The sequence below is a fragment of the Onychostruthus taczanowskii genome, unplaced genomic scaffold (genome assembly GCF_017590055.1).
Source record: "Onychostruthus taczanowskii isolate IOZ18803 unplaced genomic scaffold, ASM1759005v1 scaffold32, whole genome shotgun sequence".
Lineage (NCBI taxonomy): Eukaryota > Metazoa > Chordata > Aves > Passeriformes > Passeridae > Onychostruthus > Onychostruthus taczanowskii.
In genome coordinates, this window is record NW_024500572.1 from 7730606 (window position 1) to 7749454 (window position 18849).

General features: G+C 43.5%; 1 protein-coding gene across 2 annotated transcripts in view; it reads right to left on the reverse strand.

Annotated features, from left to right (window-relative positions):
- Positions 1-11380: 11380 nt before the first annotated feature.
- Positions 11381-18849, reverse strand: part of LOC121339009 (septin-2) — a 35084-nt gene continuing 27615 nt past the window's right edge. The window contains exon 13 of one of the 2 annotated variants that reach the window (XM_041410433.1): positions 11381-12160. The gene's annotated coding sequence lies outside the window, so the exon portion shown is untranslated. Of the gene's footprint in view, positions 12164-18849 lie in introns of both variants that reach the window. The other variant, XM_041410434.1, reaches the window with a different exon arrangement.

Sequence of the window (18849 nt, forward strand, 5' to 3'; positions counted from 1 at the left end):
CTGCTCCAGCTGCACCACAGAAACCATGTCTGAGAGTCAGAACTGCAAGAACAACAGCCAGGAGACAAGAGATCATCCCTGACAGCATCTCTCACTGTTCCAATGACACACTCCTGCTCATCTTGGTCCTGTGCAATCATGGCAAGGCTTTGCTGCAGACCTGCTGAATCTCTTGAATTAACTCCTGCTGCCTTGATTCAGCCCACTGCCTACAAAACAGGGCAAATACCAGCTTCTGAGTGCTCTGATGCTTCTTCCATTACTGTCTGATCCCAGCTGGCACGAGACTCCCTAAGCAGCAGGGAACCTCTGAGAATCTATAGAATCTTAAAAGCCATAAATCTCCCTGACATTTTTTACATCAGGCCTTGGGCAGAGAGAAATTACTATTGGTCCAGATGGGCATTTCCAGGACTTCATATCACTGGCAGAGACTCAGGAGAGCTTCAAACCAAACAGAAAGCACAGCTAAGGGACCGTGCATAGGGCAGGCAGATGCCTTTGTGACTCAATTCCACCTGAATATATGATTAACGTAGTATGTAATTCATTTGAAAATAAAAGTGGATGTAAGACTGCAGGATCTAAAGAGACTACGTGTGTGTACGTATCACAGCAAGAATGAGCTCAGTGCGTCAGGAAGGATTAAAATAGTTCCCACGCTGAGGAAACAGTGAGGAGACATTACAAAAAGCTGAAAGCAAAGTGACTTGCCTAGGAAGTAACCTTAAAAGCAATTGCAATACAAACTATAGCAGTAAAAGGCCTGGCTTGTGCTCCCATGTGTGTTCACACGGCTTCACGCACCAGAGGTCTACAAGGGAAAATGAAATGTAATCACTGAAGCCACATCTGTACTGCCATGGGCTTTGACTCACAGAATGCAGAAGGAAGATGTTAAGCCCTTGGAGCCTCTTTTCCCAGAAGCTGAGTGGATCTCTTTCCCCTCCCTTGCTTCTGCACTGAGAACGTCCAGAGGTCAGTGGGACGGGCTCACTCCTCATGGCCAGCCTCCAAGAGCTAGCACTCATGATCCTGTGGATTATTTGCTCAGCCTGCACTCTCAGCTCCAGTTTCCCTGCCAGGAGTCATTCTGAGAGAATGGCACCAACTGCCTCGGGTGGGGTCAGGCAGAGATGGGCCATCCCAGCTCCATACACACACCCAGGACACATTGAATAACAAGCTGCAAGACAAACAGGGCACTCCCAAAGATCCCCGGAAGAGCAAAGGGCTGAGCTGCACAAAGCTCAGGTCTCCCTCTCCTTGGCACCGAGTGGTCACACAGCACAGGCAGGGCCGGGCAGCCGCTGCCCCTCTCCCCAGCAGGAGTCAGGGCAGGGCGAGCACGGCTGTTCCTGCCACCAGCCACTGCCGCTGCGCACAGAAACAGCCCGGATTTAAGAGCTGAGTGAACAACTGGAGTTAACTTGTAGTAAGGGCTTCTCACCTCTGACTGACTTACAACTATTCTGGCTCCCACCCCACAGAGCCCCAGACTTGCATGAACCAGAGCCCAAGATCCTCCAGTGCTACATTTCCAAGCATTACCCCGGAGCCTCCCTCGGCCCTGGCTGCCATGGCACAGCACCAGGCTGGGGCAGGCCAAGGGCTCCACAGCTGTATCCAGAGAGGTCTCTGCCATCCTGAGCATCCCTGCACTGTCCTGCCCAGCCCAGCACAGCTACATCCCTCTTCCAGCACTCAACTTCAGCCTCAACTTCTCTTATTTCTTTCAACTTCAGGAGTGGACAGCTGTACTCAAGCCAGAAACTAAACAATTCTTCTCCCCCTCTTGGCGTTACACCCTTGCAGATGCTTGTGCAGGGTTTCACTTCCTCTTCAGCTTTTGGCCAACAGTTAGCCAAGCTTAGCTCATTAGCAAAACAGTCCCTGCATCTTCTCAGCAGTCTCCCTTCCAGCCACCCCCGGTACTTGGCTGCTGTGATGCTGCTGGGTACCAGCCTTGCAGGCAGGGAGTGAGGACTAAGGGAAGGGATAGCAGCCTAGAGCTGAATGTTAGCAGGTCATAGCAGATATCAGTTAATGCACTGGAAATGCAAAAGTGAAGGAATGCAGAATATCACCCCACTCAGTCCTAACACAAAGACAGCTCTTACTTAAGCAGCAGATCTCTTCTGCTTCCTGCAGCCCAGCCCCTGTGGTCAGCACTGTACATCCAAATCTTCCCTCTCAGTGTGCAGTGCTGCCTTCCCCTGTTCATGTTGAACAGTGTTTCTGGAAAGCCAAGTCATGGATGAACAGCAGCACACATACATACTGATGAGGAGCATATGTTCTGGCATCTGATCCCACCACCACACACAAAGCCAGCTCCTGAACACTTTTGTGGGAACAAGATGACTGCAAACCTCTTCACAGCTCCAGGGACAAATCTCTGGGAGAAAGGAATGTGTAACAGCAGACAAACATTTTTGCCTATGCTTCAAGGCTAACCACACTGTAGACATGCACACACACACACACAAAATCCAGCCCTTATGGGAATTATTCCAGTATGCTATGAAACAACTTGCATACACTTCACAAACATCTAAAGTCACACAAGTATTAGAGGTGCCTCACGTTTCTCTTATGAGTAGAGCATTACACTGTCTGGTTTCACAGTCACAGGGAAACCTCTGCCTTGGGCAAGAAGGGGACAAACACTTAATGTTGGTCAGGAAAGAAAACTCTACAGGTAAGCAAAGAATGCGCCCTCCAGTTCATGCTCTGTTATCCAAGAAAAAAGGCAACACAGAGGCCACTTGAACTGGAAGAGAAATGGGAATGGGAGAGCAATCCTCTCAGCTTAGCCAAGAGGTATCTCAGCAAGAAGTACCAGAAGTACAAAGGACTGAGCTGAGCTCCCCAGGCTTGGTTCCAGCACATATGAGCAGTAACTGCAGCATGGTTATAGGAGCCACCACTGTGGGGTGTCCCAAAACAGCTGGAGAAACCCCTTGAGCTGAACATTTAAAACTAATTTGGCAAAGCTCTTGAGATACCCAGCCTGGCCTGGCACAGTGACCAACCAGCTGGCTGAGATGGAATCTCCCCTGCATTTCCAAGATGTCCATTTCACTGGGTATTTAATGAACAGCACCTCAGACTGAAACTGGGCAATATGGGTTCTAGAAGACACTGAACTCCACCAGTTCTCTCTCTTGACTTGCCATTCCTCAGCTTTTCCAGGGAACAGTCATAACAGAAGCCCCTTACATTTACTGCTAGAACCATCAGATGAAGAACAGCATCAGTATGAAGCCAGTAACATTTTTTGAGAGCATAAGTGGTTGTAAGAGACTTTGGAGACTAAAACCCAGGGACTGTGTTTCTCCTTTGTTCAAATGGCAGCAACGTGTTCCCCTCTGCAATTGCAAGCTTTTGCAAAGCCCCAGCAGTCTGGAACCCAGCAGCTGAACAAGTGCCACCAGCATCTCTTGGGGTTAAATGAAGGTTTTTCCTACTCCCACAGTATCAGCAAGGATCCAGCCCTAACATCTGTTGAACTTACACATTTGGTTAATATGCCTGGAACACTGGAACAGCCCTGTACAACTCTCACGTGCAGCAGAATTTTGGACTTGCACACAAGTAGCTGAGCAGGGAAACTGAAGTGACAGAAATCCTGTGCAGGAAGCACTTACTTCTCCTTTCCATAAACTGCAGATTGGTACTTGCACTGAGAGGGCTGAACATCTCCCCTGCCCTGCACTCACAACTGTTTCATCCATTTGGAGCATAAATAATTGAAGAGAGACAGCAGCAGGAAACAGAATCTGTGCCCAACTCTCCAGCACTTCTGTTTCACCACAAAGTCCAGGCACTCACCTCTTTTTACAGCCCTTTTCTAAGTAGCCAAGCAGACAAAGAATGGAGAAAAAAAAAAGTCCAAGTGCCCAGGATGAACTTCCCTTCCCAGCCCAGAACAGCCCATCTGTGACACAGGGCCTCCTGCAGCCAGGCTGTTTAGACAGATGCACAGCAGAAAGACAGGCAGGGCTGAACCTCCTGACCTGCTGCAGTCCCAGCCACTCCCAACACTGTTCTGAGCACTGAGCCTCTGCCCAGCTCGGAGGGCAAGGGACCAACGTTGTCTTTTGAAATGGGCCAAAAAAAATGAATGAAACACACAAGGTTTTTCATAGAGAAGTAAAAGCTTCCACTCCTATGTTGCATCTGGCCAAGATACACTGGGACATCAGAAAAACACGCAGGGATGTGCTGCTTTAAGAGTGTTTCCAGTATTTACCTCCAGATTCTGTGACTAATTTGCTACTCCCTTTCTGGCAGGCGCATCTTGGTAGCCAGGATGCATGACCAGGGTTGGAAAACACAGAGGTTGGAAGAGACATTAATGTGGGGAGTCAAAGAGAAACAGCCTCACCCAGGGCAAGCTATGACACAGTGAGAGACTATCCAGCTGTGGTGAAATATCACATTAGACAGCTGCAAACATAATTTTGCTTTCTCCGAGGGGAAAAAAAAAAAGCCACCCCACCACAACCACCCTGAGTTGACACAGAACAGAAACACAGATCCATACTGCTGCTCACAATGACTCAAAGAATCACAATTATAAAATAATTGGTTTAATTCTGAGAAAATTAAAGAGTCCGTGGTAGTCTGTTCTCCTTCCAGATTCCAAACTTTTCTGCACAAGCAAGAAAGTTCCTCTAGCCACAAGACTACAAGAACTGTTATTGTCAGAAAAACATTTAGGTGAAAGATGGCAATGCCACAAAGGTACAGTGCAGGAGCAAGTCCTCCAAGCTACTCCAGCAGAGACTTTGGGGAGATTCTGTAAAGACTAAGCTGTGCTTATGGTCTTTGTTGTACAGTTGCTGTACAAGAGAACCTACCACTCTCATGATACTTCTCATCTCAGGTTTCACAAAACTCAGCTAATCAATTTTCCCCACATAGGTATCTGCATAGAAACTGAGGGTCACATTAGGTCGTATTCAACCAGCTCAAGGCAAGCACAAGGAATCAGCACTTTTCCCTTCTCTGTCTGCACTGAGTTGTCCTCAGTGTGATGGGCAGTATCTACAACTACCCCGGGTGTCTCAGCTCTATGCAGAGTGAAGTCTTTCAGGAGATAAACTTACCTGTAGCCCATCTGGGCTTATTTCTCCATAAGTACAGTAGAGAAAAGGAGAAGGCAGTTCAGAACACATGAGCAGGGAACTGGGGGATTTCCACCAGCCAGTGTTCTCTGGTAGGCAAGGCTGGGGTTGAAAGTTGACCTTAAAAATTATGCTCTGTGTTGGCACAGTTGCTATTTTAGATAGAAGACCTCTCTGCTGTTGCAATATCTGCTGTTACAGGAATGATAGAAATCTCTGCTCCATTTTTAATAAGAAAAAACCAAAGGAATCTGAATGTAAGATTTTAACATATAAAACCCAGATTCTCAAAAACTGAAACACAAAGACAATGAATTCAGTTTTAAATGACTTGCACTGAAACCACTCCAATCAAACTACTTTTTGCACAGCATCTTCTCTATACACAGACCCCCATATATATTTTTACTGACAAGCAGACCACTTGAAAATAAGTTCAAGTAGAAAAAAAAGACTAAACTAAATGCAAAAGGCACAGCCCTGTAATTTCAAACCCACTGAAAGAACTGGATTCACCAGATAGTCTCTGCTCCCACACCCAAACAGCTTTGCAAGTTGATGGGGTGGGGAGAGATCAACTTGGGAAGGAGAGGTTCCCATCCTCCTGATTTAAAAAGAAACAATGACTTCAAAGAACATGAGAGACATGAACCTGAATGGGCAGGAGCCAGCTTCAGAGACACAGCAAGGTAACACCCCAAACACACACACACGCCAAGAACACGAGTTAGGAGGCATGTTCTGGAGGAGTGTGCCAGGAGACTCCAGTTTAACCAGGTACTTGGAAGGTTTCACCTTTACTCCTCCCACAGCAACACCTCTGGCTTTGGCAGAGCATCCATCTGCTGTACTTGCCCTGTCAAATTCTTGACAAATTGCTGGGTTTCCTTACATGGGGCCTACTCCTCTGCACATGTGACATTAGTTATTGCTTCATTTCCTACTCAGCTTCACCATGAGAATCTCTCTTACTGTTCCAGTGGTAAATAAATTGCTAGGAAAGAAACCATCCCCCTCCAAGAGGTGCTGAACTGAGGTATAATAAAACTGAGGAGCTTGGTGTCACCAGGCAACCTGCCATAGAGCTCCACACCAGCCCATGCTCTTAAACCACAACCCTTCCCCTGGGAATGCTGGATGCTCTGCACACAGAGACCAGGATGAAACCTCCACTGACTTCAATAATTAGGAGGTAATTCCTTAGAAATCAGAGAGGTAGTGAATCTACTGTTATTTTTTCCTGATGAATGTTAGTAATTAGGAGCCCAATCTGCAAATCAGAGTACCCTGAACCCACACAGTGCATTAGCCTAGACCATGCTGTAAGGGAGGATGAACACATATTTTTTGACACCACGTTGTTCCACTCTATGGACTCAGTAAGTCATGAATATTATTAAGACTTTACCAAAGGCAACCCTACTTACATGCAATCTATTGTACTGCCCTCTAAGAAGCTCACTTCATTTCCTAAATATTCATTAAAAACCAGCTTTTATAATAATTTTTTAAAATCAATTCAGACAAGAACTATAGCTTTAGTAAATCATTTCATTATCTGCTGTCAGATGCAAAAAGATTGAAAAAAATGGCAAAGGCAGAAAAATCCTTCTCTTAAAAAATGCTAAATAAAAATAATGTATGCTTTTGTGTATTCAGTTTAATTTCAACAGATTGCTTTGTGTTCACAGCTTGGTTTCCCCTTTCCATCCACAAGTATCAGGCCTGGCCCAAATCCATAATGAACTGTGCTCTGTCATGCAAGACCCACTCTGCACTCAGCGTAAGGCACACGGATGCACACACACCTCCTCCACACTGGAGGAGAGATCTCCTCTGCCCAGCAGGAGCTGCACTGGCCTGCACACTCGGGCTCCTGGGGTACAGACTCCAGCCCACTTTTGCCTATGCAGTGTGACAAGAGCCTTCAGGAGTTATGATAATATCTACAACAGACTCCTCTGATCTCTACCTTCTTCCCCTAGGGAATGCACAGAAAGGAGCCTTATACATAACCCGCTTCCCTCTTAATTTAAAAACATGAACTGTAGAACAGCGTGGTTTGGAGGGGGATGTCACAAAGCTTCTCCCCACTTCACAGCTTACACTAGATGTTCCACAGTGTCAGAACACATTCTGAATTGCATTCATCCAGAAACAAAACAAGAATTAACTGCAACATTCACAAATAACTACAAAATACTAGCAAAATTTCATGTACCTTGGGAAAAAGCCATCTGGTGATCCCATCATCCTATTACCCCTAGGTTTACTTTGTTCTTCTCATCACTGTGATCAGCAGCACAAAAAAATGCACAGTGCCAAGTCTGCATTATATAGGGAAACACCATCTCTTGCCATGGCCAGGTGAACACCCAACTGCTACAAAGCTGGTTTGCTTCTTTGTGGCCCAAAAAGGCTGTGCAGTACTAGGGTCTTAGCAGGCAAGGTGTTTGCTTCATACAGAATTGGAGGCTCAGAGAAAGACTGGACTCAAAGGCAACTGTAAACCAGGCTGGGAATGGGTGAGATTCTTCCCATGCACTGCTCTGCCGTGTTAACCATCATCTCCATCCCCACCCTTGTGAGACAGAAAGGCTCTTTCATTTACAGCAGACTTCTCTATATCATTATGATGGGTACTGAGGAACACACAGGACCCTGATAACCCCTTACCTAAGCATTCAAGCTCTGCAGAGGAAGATTCCTCTTCTTTTCAAACATCCCAAATCCCTCCAAATACCAAATAGACAACAAAAAAACCTGTCGATGTCATCTGATTGCATCACCCCTCCTCTCTCTCCAGGACTCAAACGCATGTCTCCAAATAGCTATTAGCTTTGCAAAGCAAAACAGATGTTTCCTAACACCCAAATCCTGGCCGCCTGCGAGGTGCCGATCGGCTGCAGCACCAAGGGGCGGCAGGACCGGGGCTGTGTCTGCGCATCTGTGCTGCGGAGGGCACAGGGATGCGAGACGTGCTCCCAATACCCAAACGCCTCTGCCGGCCCCGCGCTGCCTTTCTCCATCCGAACCCGCTCGACACACCCAAAGGCAGCGACAAAAAAGAAACCCAAGCCAAAACCCGGAGGGATGCGGCAGGCAAAGCGCCTATTTCCCGGATGAATGCGGCCAAGCCGCCGCTGTGCCCAGGTAGCTGCCGCATCCCCGCGGAGAGCCGCGCCCGGCGGGAGCCCACCTACCTGCTTCTCCTCTGCGGGGCGGCGCGGCCAGGGCGGGATGCCCGCGGGGGGGACCGGCAGCGGGGAGAGAAAAGGAGAGAGAGTGAGGCGAGGGGGACGCGCCGGGCCGCGGGGCGGAGCGGCCGCGCGTCCCCGCCGCCTCACCTGGGTTGACCAGCTTGCTCTTGTACCGCATGCCCGTGCTCATGGTGCCTCCCTGCAGCGACAGCCGTGCCCGTGCGTGCGAGGGTGGGTGGGGGACTGAGGGAGCGCGAGCGGCGGGGCCGCCCCGCGCCGCCGCCGAGGGGCCGGGGCGGCCGGGGGCTGCCGAGCCGGGCAGGGCAGCGGGACCCGCCGGCCGGAGCACCGGAGCGGTACCTCCCTCCAGCCCCGCCCCGAGCCAGCGGCTGCCGAGCACAGCCCCGGGCCGATGTGCAGGAATAACCCCCGCAGCCACCCGGACACGGGCAGGCTACACCTCCCTGAAGGTTTAAACGCTATAAAAGGCAGCACTCCCTGCTCTGGAACAGAAACACAGCACCGAGAAGGAGGAATACAGTATTAAAAAAAATTACAAAACCCAAACACAAATGGAATAAATAGGAAACGTGTTTCCAGATTTAGCATCTCAAAATACAGTGGGAAGTCCTGAATCATACTGCAACCATGCTGTGTGAAGTAGGAATGTGTGCTCTGTTTCCATTAAAAAATTTTAGAGGTTATATGAGAAGTTATTTTAGGTAAAAGCTGTCAGCATAACTCTTTAAGACGAGGCAAGAGAGAATTTAAACAAAAAGCAGCAGTTGCACATGACATGAGAACAACTAACAGAAAACAACAGAGAAGAAAGGAGAATGGGATGGGAAGACTAAAGATACCCAGATCCTTCCCCTGACTTCCATGGCTGCAGGGAGGGGTCATGTCTTCCCCATTTCAAGGACAGGCAAATTATCAGACCTGAAACTCTTCAGAATACAGGACAGGATCAACCTGGAAGGGTGATGGCATAACTGAAGGGCACTACCCTGCCTGGGAACAAATGTGACACTGATGCCACAATACCAACTGTTCATTGTAGTCATCACAGCATTTATCTTGGTATTTCTTCCACCTTCTCATTCAAAACATCCCTCATAACCATACAAGGAGACACTTCTAAGGCCTGGCAATCTGAGGCACATACATTTTAAAACCACATTAGCTCACCCTGAACTCACTTTTAGCCATTGATTCAAAGCATCAGAAAAAAATGAATCAGGTAATTGTCAGCAAATTTCCTTGTTTTTAAATGCTAGAAAGCTCAGACCATCAGAGACTCTGCACCACAATTAAAGACACCAACGAGCCAATCAGCCTTTCATGAGTTGTTTTATAGTCTGCCACAGTGTTTTAAAACTAATGAAGACTGAAAGGACTGCAGTCAAATACTCTTTGATCTTGCTGAACAGTCATTAAAAAAGTTACATGTGGGCACTTTGTCCCAGTGCTGGAGAACGTCTGTCTAGAGAAGACCAGGATGAAATTCAGAGAAAGGGACTTGTCTTGCAAGGCCCTGGTACTGCCAACACCTAATGGAGTTGAAATGCAAAGTCAGAAAGCAGGCTTTAGCCAGTGTTCCCTGTCCAGAGAGCTCCACAGTACAAAGACTTGGCTTAACAACTAGATATTCCCCCAGTAAGCTGTTAAATATTTTAACAAAACCAAGTTCAAATGTAACTGAAAACTAACATCAGTCAACATCAAAGAAGTGGTAGAAAGCATAAAAAAATAAAACTACCTTGAAAGGAAAGTACTCACATATGGAATCAGCAGCTCTACAAGCCCTTCTTGGACAATTATTAAAATAGATCTCAAACTTTGAGCCAAAATTCTCCATCTGGAATCCACAAACCCAAAGAAAGCACAATCAATCAGTACTCAGTATCACCAAGTAAAAACCTTTTCACTGAGGCTTCCTACACAAGACCTGTGACAGTGACTTTACGTGACTTGCTTTAAAGACAGAGGAAAAACTCCTCTGTTTTTAATAAAATTAAAGACTAGATGCTTTTGATAGTCTGCTTCCCCATTGTCCTAGCTGGCTTTGAAAGGCAAAGCTTTCATGCCACCTTTGCTCAGAGAGCTAATCTAGCTTGTAACTAAGGTCTCCAGCTGAAGTCTGGGTTTCTCAGGAGGGGTGTGGCTGTCCTGACTTTCACAAGAACAAACGGACAGCACATAATTAAGAGGGTTGCAAAACATGATGCAAAATCCTGGAAGAAAAACAACAAGAAATGCGCAAATAACAGCAAACAAATTAGGAGAAAAAGTTTGCCATTAAATCTCTCACCTTGGCCCTCTAGACAGACAGGGTTAAATTCAAATCTTCATAAAAATGGTAGAACATTTGTGTAAATGCAAATCTGTCACTCCAGTTCTTCTTTCAACTTCATTATAGCAGCCACTGAAGTAACAATGTAACATCCATTTTATGCAGTTCAACTCCAAGCAAGCCAAATATGCATCTCAGTAATGCCAATCATTTATGAATCCTATCCTGATTAAACACTCATTGCTAGACAGCAAAATTAGGGGTAATCATTACATGAAAGACACCCCAATTTAGTGCAGAAGACAAAGTGTCTCAATCCCATATTTGGAAAGTAATTTACACTTGTGCACATATAAAACACACAAGACTACAAAAGCATGCAGAAGTGAGCTATAACTCAGCAATGACATAAAGGAAATAACAACATTCATGAACTTATAAAGTAAGGTGTGTGATCAGATTTTCCAAGATATTCACCCACCCAAAGACATCAGTAGGTGCTTAATGAACTTTGGAAAAAAATAGATGTGAAGCTTTGCTACCTAACTTATAGGTAAAACACTTTTAAAGTTGTTTTGAAATGAAATCAATGCAGTTTGCAGGTTTACAAATTTTAGAAAACACCTTCATACCCCAGGGTAAACATCACAGCTCCTTTGAATATGCACTGTGCACAATGCCATTACAGCATTTCATACATTAGCTTGAAAAGGCAAAATAAAACAAGAAAAAACACCCCAAAAAGAAAATCAATGTTTTCCACATTCATACAATTTATTACAAAACTTCAAAGTAGTGCTATGGTATATATAAAAAATCAGGACATGCCATCGCTCAGCTGACAGATAGAAATGCCTGTGACAAATTTTTGCCATCAATTCTTGAAACCTGAAGCCAAAGCTCCAGAGGCATCCACACAAGTTGTTGGTGTGTGGAGTGTTTATGGTGTGTTAAGGCACAGAGATTTAGAAAAGTCAGCTTTTTCCAATCACTGGTGAATCATCAGCGTTTCGTACATTTTCTCATACAAATGCAAATCACCAGAGATGAAACTTCAAAAGCAACAAAAGCACAGAGGAAGTTCTGAAAAACTGATACGATACATAATAACCTAAAATGGCAGGTGAAAGTTATAATACTGTGCAAACACACGTACATTTACCGTAAACAGGCCACAAAGTCTTAGTATTAACCACAAAACTGTTCAGAACAACCTAGCAGATAAATGATCATTTCATTAAACCCACCACAATGACTACTCCAAACAGTGTACTCTTGGCAGTTTCTGAATAAAAAGGTACAGGAAGGATAATAAAACCACAGTGGTAAGTATGAAGAGAGTGTTAAGGAATTAGAAAAGATACACTATAAGTTGAATAACAATGATTATATAAAACAAGCAGTTTTACAACACGATCTTCAGACTTTGTGTTTGTTTTAACGCAGGTCTTGGTCTGTGGCATCCAGCTTTTGCATTTGAACGTTACCACTCGGGCAAAGAAAAGAGAGCACCCATCCACTTAGAGAACCGTATGCTGCTGGAACAAAAGTGGAAAACAGAGCATTAGAAAGGACAAACTTGGCACTGTCAGAGCACTGGAGGCTGTCGGAGCCCCTCCGAGCAAAGCACCGTAATCCAGGGAATGGGGAGGTTCAGTTCCTGCAGCACAGGCACCTGCATCACAGCTAGATCAGCTGAGCAGTTTGGTCCCAAATATTTATCACCAATGTCCAATAAGAGCTTCTAAATGAGAACTTATTTTTAGCTACATACTTTCTTAGGCACCCACACCCCCCCTCAGCCTGCAGGAACACAAGAAGAGCGTTACAGCTCCTCTCAACAGTCCTGCGCACAACACATGGACCTTGGCCTGCTCTGAGAAGCATTATTGCTGCTGAGGGAAACAATCCACTCAGCAGGCAGCAAGCTCAACATCATGCACCAACACTGCTAAGGTAAAGCAGGAAAGAAGATTTTATACCACTCAGCTAAACAGGGCAGCAGCAGGCAGCAAGCTCAACATCATGCACCAACACTGCTAAGGTAAAGCAGGAAAGAAGATTTTATTTTTTTTCAAGCATTCATACAGCAGTGTTCCTGTGTCTAAAAAAAAAAAAAAAAAAAAAAAAAAAAAAAAAAAAAAAAAAACATTGGTTTAATATTTAACAGCAGCAGGCAGCAAGCTCAACATCATGCACCAACACTGCTAAGGTAAAGCAGGAAAGAAGATTTTATTTTTTTTCAAGCATTCATACAGCAGTATTCCTGTGGCTGGAAAAAAAAAAAAAAAAAAAAAAAAAAAAAGAAAAAAAAAGGATACTGGTCTGTAATTTCAAAAATAACTATCAGTTTTGGATATTTCTACAGTCACTTGCCAATCAAAAAGGCTGCTACAAAGAAAGCAGAATCCCAGCTTTCTCTGAAGGTTGGATCCTGGTTAAGGAGTTGTGTCACATTTGGAACTGGGGGAAATGCCTCAAATCCTCCAGTCCCAAAAATATACTCATTCCTGACAGAAAAAGTTAATCTAAATGTTCATCTGGATGGAGAAAATAGAAATATCCTAGAAAACACTATTGTGCCAACTTGTAAAACACACTGTAACACTCATCCCGACTACAGTGGGGATAAAGAGCAATGTGCTTTGCTCTTTGCCCTTCTCACTCTGGAGTTCTGCTCAATACACAATTCCTTCTCATTTTAAGGAGCTCATCACTTCTAATAACAACTAAAGCAAGCAAGCTAGCAGCAAGGCTTTAAAGCCAGAGTCCATAAATTCCTAAACAAATTCAACACTCAAATTCAAACTCAACCTGTTGTGCTACCCTGCTACTTTGAGTTTGAAAGAGAAACTTGGTTTCTACCACTACCTGCCCAACTCTAATCTGTTACAGAAGATACCTACCTCAAGAAGAAACTGTAACTCATGTTTCAGACTCACAAAAAGACTGGAATTTCCAATAAACATGAAGGCTTGGGTTCTAAGCACAGCTGTGCATTGATGTTAGCAGCATTAGCTACACAATACCTACATTTTATAAGCTCATAGAACACACTTGAACAAAGTACGTTTGTGTACTTTTAACATGGATTCATTTCACTGTTCTTTCTTCCTCATCTCCTTGTAAGGCAATATTTTATGATACAATTAGGTTGATACCATTCTTGACAAGTTTGACCCCAGCTTTACTAGACCAACCTTACAGTCCCCCATGCTCATTTCACCAACACAGAGTTAACAAATGCCTCCATCTGTAACGTGAGTTCATACCACCATTGAACAAAGGGGATATTTCTGCAGTGTGCCATTAAAACAAAACTCTCTCAGTAGGTAGCATAACTAGCAAGTACTACACACACCTGCACCCTGATCCAGTGGTCACATAGCTCAGAATCTTGTATTTGTGAAGATTTTGAATGCCTTGTAAAGGAAATGGGTTTGTCTCCCCCTCAGCTCTTGCAAGAACACCACTACAACACAGGGAGACTTGGCACCTCTGTGTTCACTTCTGAACTCCAAATGAGAGAAATTTGCTTGACAAGCTGCTACATTTTCTCACTCACCTCAATTGTTTTTCTTCAAATATCACCCATTTTATGATAACTACCGCCCTTTGAGCGTCCCATCATCAGCAAGAACTTTGAGAAATGGCATCTTTCCAAAAGGCAGGAGTGCTGGATGACACTGTAGGTTTTGACTCATTTTGTCACCACACCCCAAACATTTTGGTCTTCTGGTGTTTCATTCACCCTCATTCACCACCCACTGCTTCAAGTTTGTTCCCTTTCCTTTGCTACTCTGTAGCAAGACCTCAGACTTCCCCACAGCAAACATCATCAGCTGAGTTCACAGTAAATTACAAAATTGGCCCTTAAACTGATTACCAGTGCTCATCAGTTAAATATGTCAATGGGGTGATGACCACAGAGTCACATCTACGTATCAGGATCCAAGCTTCAAAACTATCAGAAATGTTCCTCTGTTTCTTTAGGGAAAAGTGGCCCTGACACATTTTCAGGCTCCCCACGTTACCTTACAATTTCCAACAGAAGTCTGTTCTCTAAAGGTGAAAAAACTTGTGCCAGCTTGCTGAACAACTCCACAGTCAGAAGAGCTGAGGAGAGCTGGACACAAACAGCACTCTCCTGGTCTAGTTTCTAGCCAGAGAAACATCCACTGGCAGTGCCAGGCAGTTGTTACAAATACTACAAATTTGCCCAAGCTTCGCAATCTCTAGGCTCTCAATTTCAGCTGCCAAAAAACTACAACATCATCTCTACTGCCTCAAATGACATTTCTCATCAGATCAATTCAGCATTCAGCAGCATCGTTTTAGAAGGCTGGTTGCTATGACAGTGCTTTGTGTTGTTCTGTTAAATGATGTCAATTCATTGGTAGAAAGAAGGAGCAGTTTGGTGTCTTTAGTTCTGTTCTTATCAAGAACCAGAACAGTGTTAATGTGCTCAGGAGGCTTTAAAATACTTGTGGAAATCACAAGCTATACTAAAAGAATTTTCAGCATCCTACAGATATTTTAAGTGCAAGATGCTTGGGTTTCTTTTTTGTCTGAACATATTTTCCTAACTATAACTACATTTCCAGATGGCTGTATTAGCATTCCACAGCCTGACTTCTGTTACTGATTTGTCCCAGTATGATCTTGAAACTGAGTGAAGACACAAATCAGATTTGTAAGAATAACAAGAGGAAAACAGATTGCAAAGAGATACACTTTGAGAAGCAGAGAAGGAAAGGGAAGAAACATGTACCAATAACCATTTCACTTGGCACAATAATTCCAGCTTTTCATAATAATTGGTTATCTGAGAGGGACAAGTTCAGAAACTAGTAAATATTCTATTGGAGTTACTGCAAGTTTATTTCAAAAGCATTTCATATTTGAACACCCAAATAAAACTAAATGTGTTTTAGCTTTTGCTATCTTATTCCATCCTTCCATCTTTCTCTTCAATCCTTCATGTGAACTGTCAAATATAAGAACCAATAAGCTCCTACACTTCACAACAGTATCTTGTGTTTTACAGGAAAAAACAAATCCAAGAAATATTAGCAAGGAGAGTATATCAAAAGTCAGGGTAAAAAAATTGTTACTGCTTATTCTAAGAATATTCTAGTGTCTAGCTGTGCTCTCATTACCTGCTCCACCTGCACTAGTTGCACACAAAAGCTATTAAATGTTTAGAGAAAAGAGACAAAAGTGTAGGTCAACACACCTTTGTCAGGGCTGCACTCAAAAGATCTTAATCACCACAATCTGTTCTCACAGGCTTTTGTCAGAAACTGCAATTGGAAACAGGAATGACCAGTGTGCCAAAATCATCTTCCTTTCCTACCTCTAACCCAGTCTCCACCAGCATTCATCTTCATTCCCTTTCAGGATTCTACTTCTCCACAGCAAGAAATCTGTCTGCCCTCTTTGGAAACTTTGAATGTATTCCCTGCATCTAATCTTTGCCTTTTTCACTCCCCTTATTCTCTTACTCCAGCCTTGAAAGTAAAGGAAACTGTTTGAAGTGAATTCTCCCTTTGCTCTTTCCATAAAACCTTTAAAGATGGCCCTATTCAAAAGGGATCAGGCAAACCAGATCTTCCAGTCATCCCATCTGTGTAGCACTTTTGGGTAACACAGACCTGTCAGCCTTTTTGGCAAGAATTTGAGTTTAGCACTTTTTAATCATTATGCAGTGCTCCTCCTAGAAAACCCCAAAGCATTCAGCAAACTCCTCCCCACTCCAAAATACATCTGAAATCAGAAGTGGGTATTTCACATATTTGATATTAACACATTTCATTACCCTACTGTTTATTCTCCAGCTCTTACCTATGAAGGTCTTCATACACCCCACTTTTCCCAAAATACCTGAAAATTGTGCTTTATGTAGTGGAAAATATTTTAAGGGACTTTTGAAGAAAACACAAAAATTAGGTATGTATCCAAAATAAAAAGAGTGAAAAGATGAGTTTTCACATAAACTCTGTTTATAATGTCACATATTTTTCTCAGCACAAAGTAAGGGTGCAAAAGAGCAATGGGAAGAGAGACTGTGCTTTCAGTAGCACAGGTGATCCTTTAAAATTCTTGTAAAACTAGAACCTGAGAGATGTTCACGATAAACTGCGATAGAACAAAAAGATTAATACCAACTACATTTAAATTTGTTGGCAGCTTGGCTCTGTTAACCACTGTGTTAATTACAAGCTTCCTGGCTTCTCTAGAAATAGTGATTTCAATAAAATACAGCAAATAAATCTGATAGGAATGGTGGAGGTTGAATTCATCACACCTCCTAAGTTGCCAAGTCAGTTAACATGCATGAGAGAAACTTCCTGAAGTCTAAGCTCTGGATGAGAATTCCCTTCCACATGCTTCCAGGATCATACAGCAACATCCAGGTTTAGCAGGACTGCATCTGCAGTTCTGACTGCATACTGGCCAACATATTACTCTAAAAGAAATCAATCTATCTTTCACTCTCTCTCTCAAGGGTAACAAAACCAGAAGTTCCAAAGTCTTTCCTGAAAGCAATCTGTCAAACCTGTCACAATTTCCACAGCAGCTTAGCAAATTCCAAAGTAACAGCAGGACCTCCATGTATGAGGATCTCATTCAAATCCTTCTCAAAATCATCCGTACTCAAGTATTTCAGCCCAATTAACTTCACCTCAAGATTTAGTTCAAATCACAACAAGATCATGGGAACACTGCTAAATCTCCTGCTTAACATACAGAGTGGTCCAAGCTGCAGTCCAGATTAGCAGAGTGAGGTATCTGCAGAAGAACATTTCCCTTAGACAGACATGAGTATGCTCAGAACTCTGTTTACTTAAGTAGCCATGGCTGCAAATTCAGCCTGGGACAAACCATGCTCCAGTTCCTTTTTATAAAGACCATATCCAGTATTGCCAGAAGCTGTGAAACACAGGGGATCTGGGGCCATTTCTGGCTAACCATTAGTGGGAATACTACATCACATCAGCCCTCAGATATTGATTTCACAGCAAAGGCAGCATCTAGGAACTGAGCAAAGAACTCTGAATGTATCTGTACCCCTTGCTATCCTCTGCCCTGCCAACAACAACTGTGGACAAGGGTGGATTTATGGTGTGTTTTTCTTACTGAGTATCAGTCTGAAGGTGCCATTTGATTAAACATGATTTCTAACTCTTACGAAGAACTTAGCAAAAAGCAATAACAATAATTTACACTAAAAAAAGCTTTCCTACACTAAATAACCATTTCTACAAGTGGTAAGAATTTGGCCACATGACAACAAAGTCACAGTGAAAACTTGGAACCTTCAATTCAGACTATAGTATTTAACAATATTGAACAGGCTGCAAAATGACCAGCTCCTGGCTGGACAATGAGAGCTTTCTGTCAGACACTGCTTTCACATACACCATGTGGTCAGCCACAAAATTATCCTCAGTGTTTAGATTTCCAACTCTGGGAAAACATATCTTAGTGTGGAAGTTGGAAGACATGATGTGAAGACTCCTCCATCTGCAACAGTTGACTCTGTGACTGTAAGAAACCTGAGACTGAAATACTGATTTCCCCTTAAGTACTTCACTCAGAGATAACAGTGCCCATACCAGTAAAACTATCAACTTCTGCTTAAGTGAGAATCCAGTGAATAAGTTTATTTCTTAATGATTTTTTTCTTGTTTTTTTTAATGTAAACAGGAAGACTGAAGGTTCACATGAAGGCAACAAAAAATCTCCTTATTTTAGGCTTGGAATGTTGGCAGCTGACACAAGGTCATAAGGGATAATATAATCCATTTTATTCAAGCTTTACATTCCACAAGACCAGCAATCACAACTAGAGTATTAAACTGAAGTATTAAGCAACAAGACTTCTCATATCCTTCCATTTTTTTTTCTTGCATTTAAAAGAAAAATTCTACCAGAAGAAAATGAGTATGTGCTACAGGAATTTTTTTCTTCACTCACTCTGATCTCCCCTAATACATCACACATGCAATCAAGGTAATCTGTATTCAGTACACCTGACAAAAATTCAGTCTGGCTTTTTGAGAAAACTGTTAAAAACTCAGCAGCCTACATACCCCAAAACACTCTATCTTTTGTTTACATATCAAATTAACTTTCTGACCAGCTTGTGCTAACAGAAGCAAAGCCTGATGATCCAAAAGTAAGGCACTGAAGAGAAGGATTTACAGGTCTTAAAAGCATC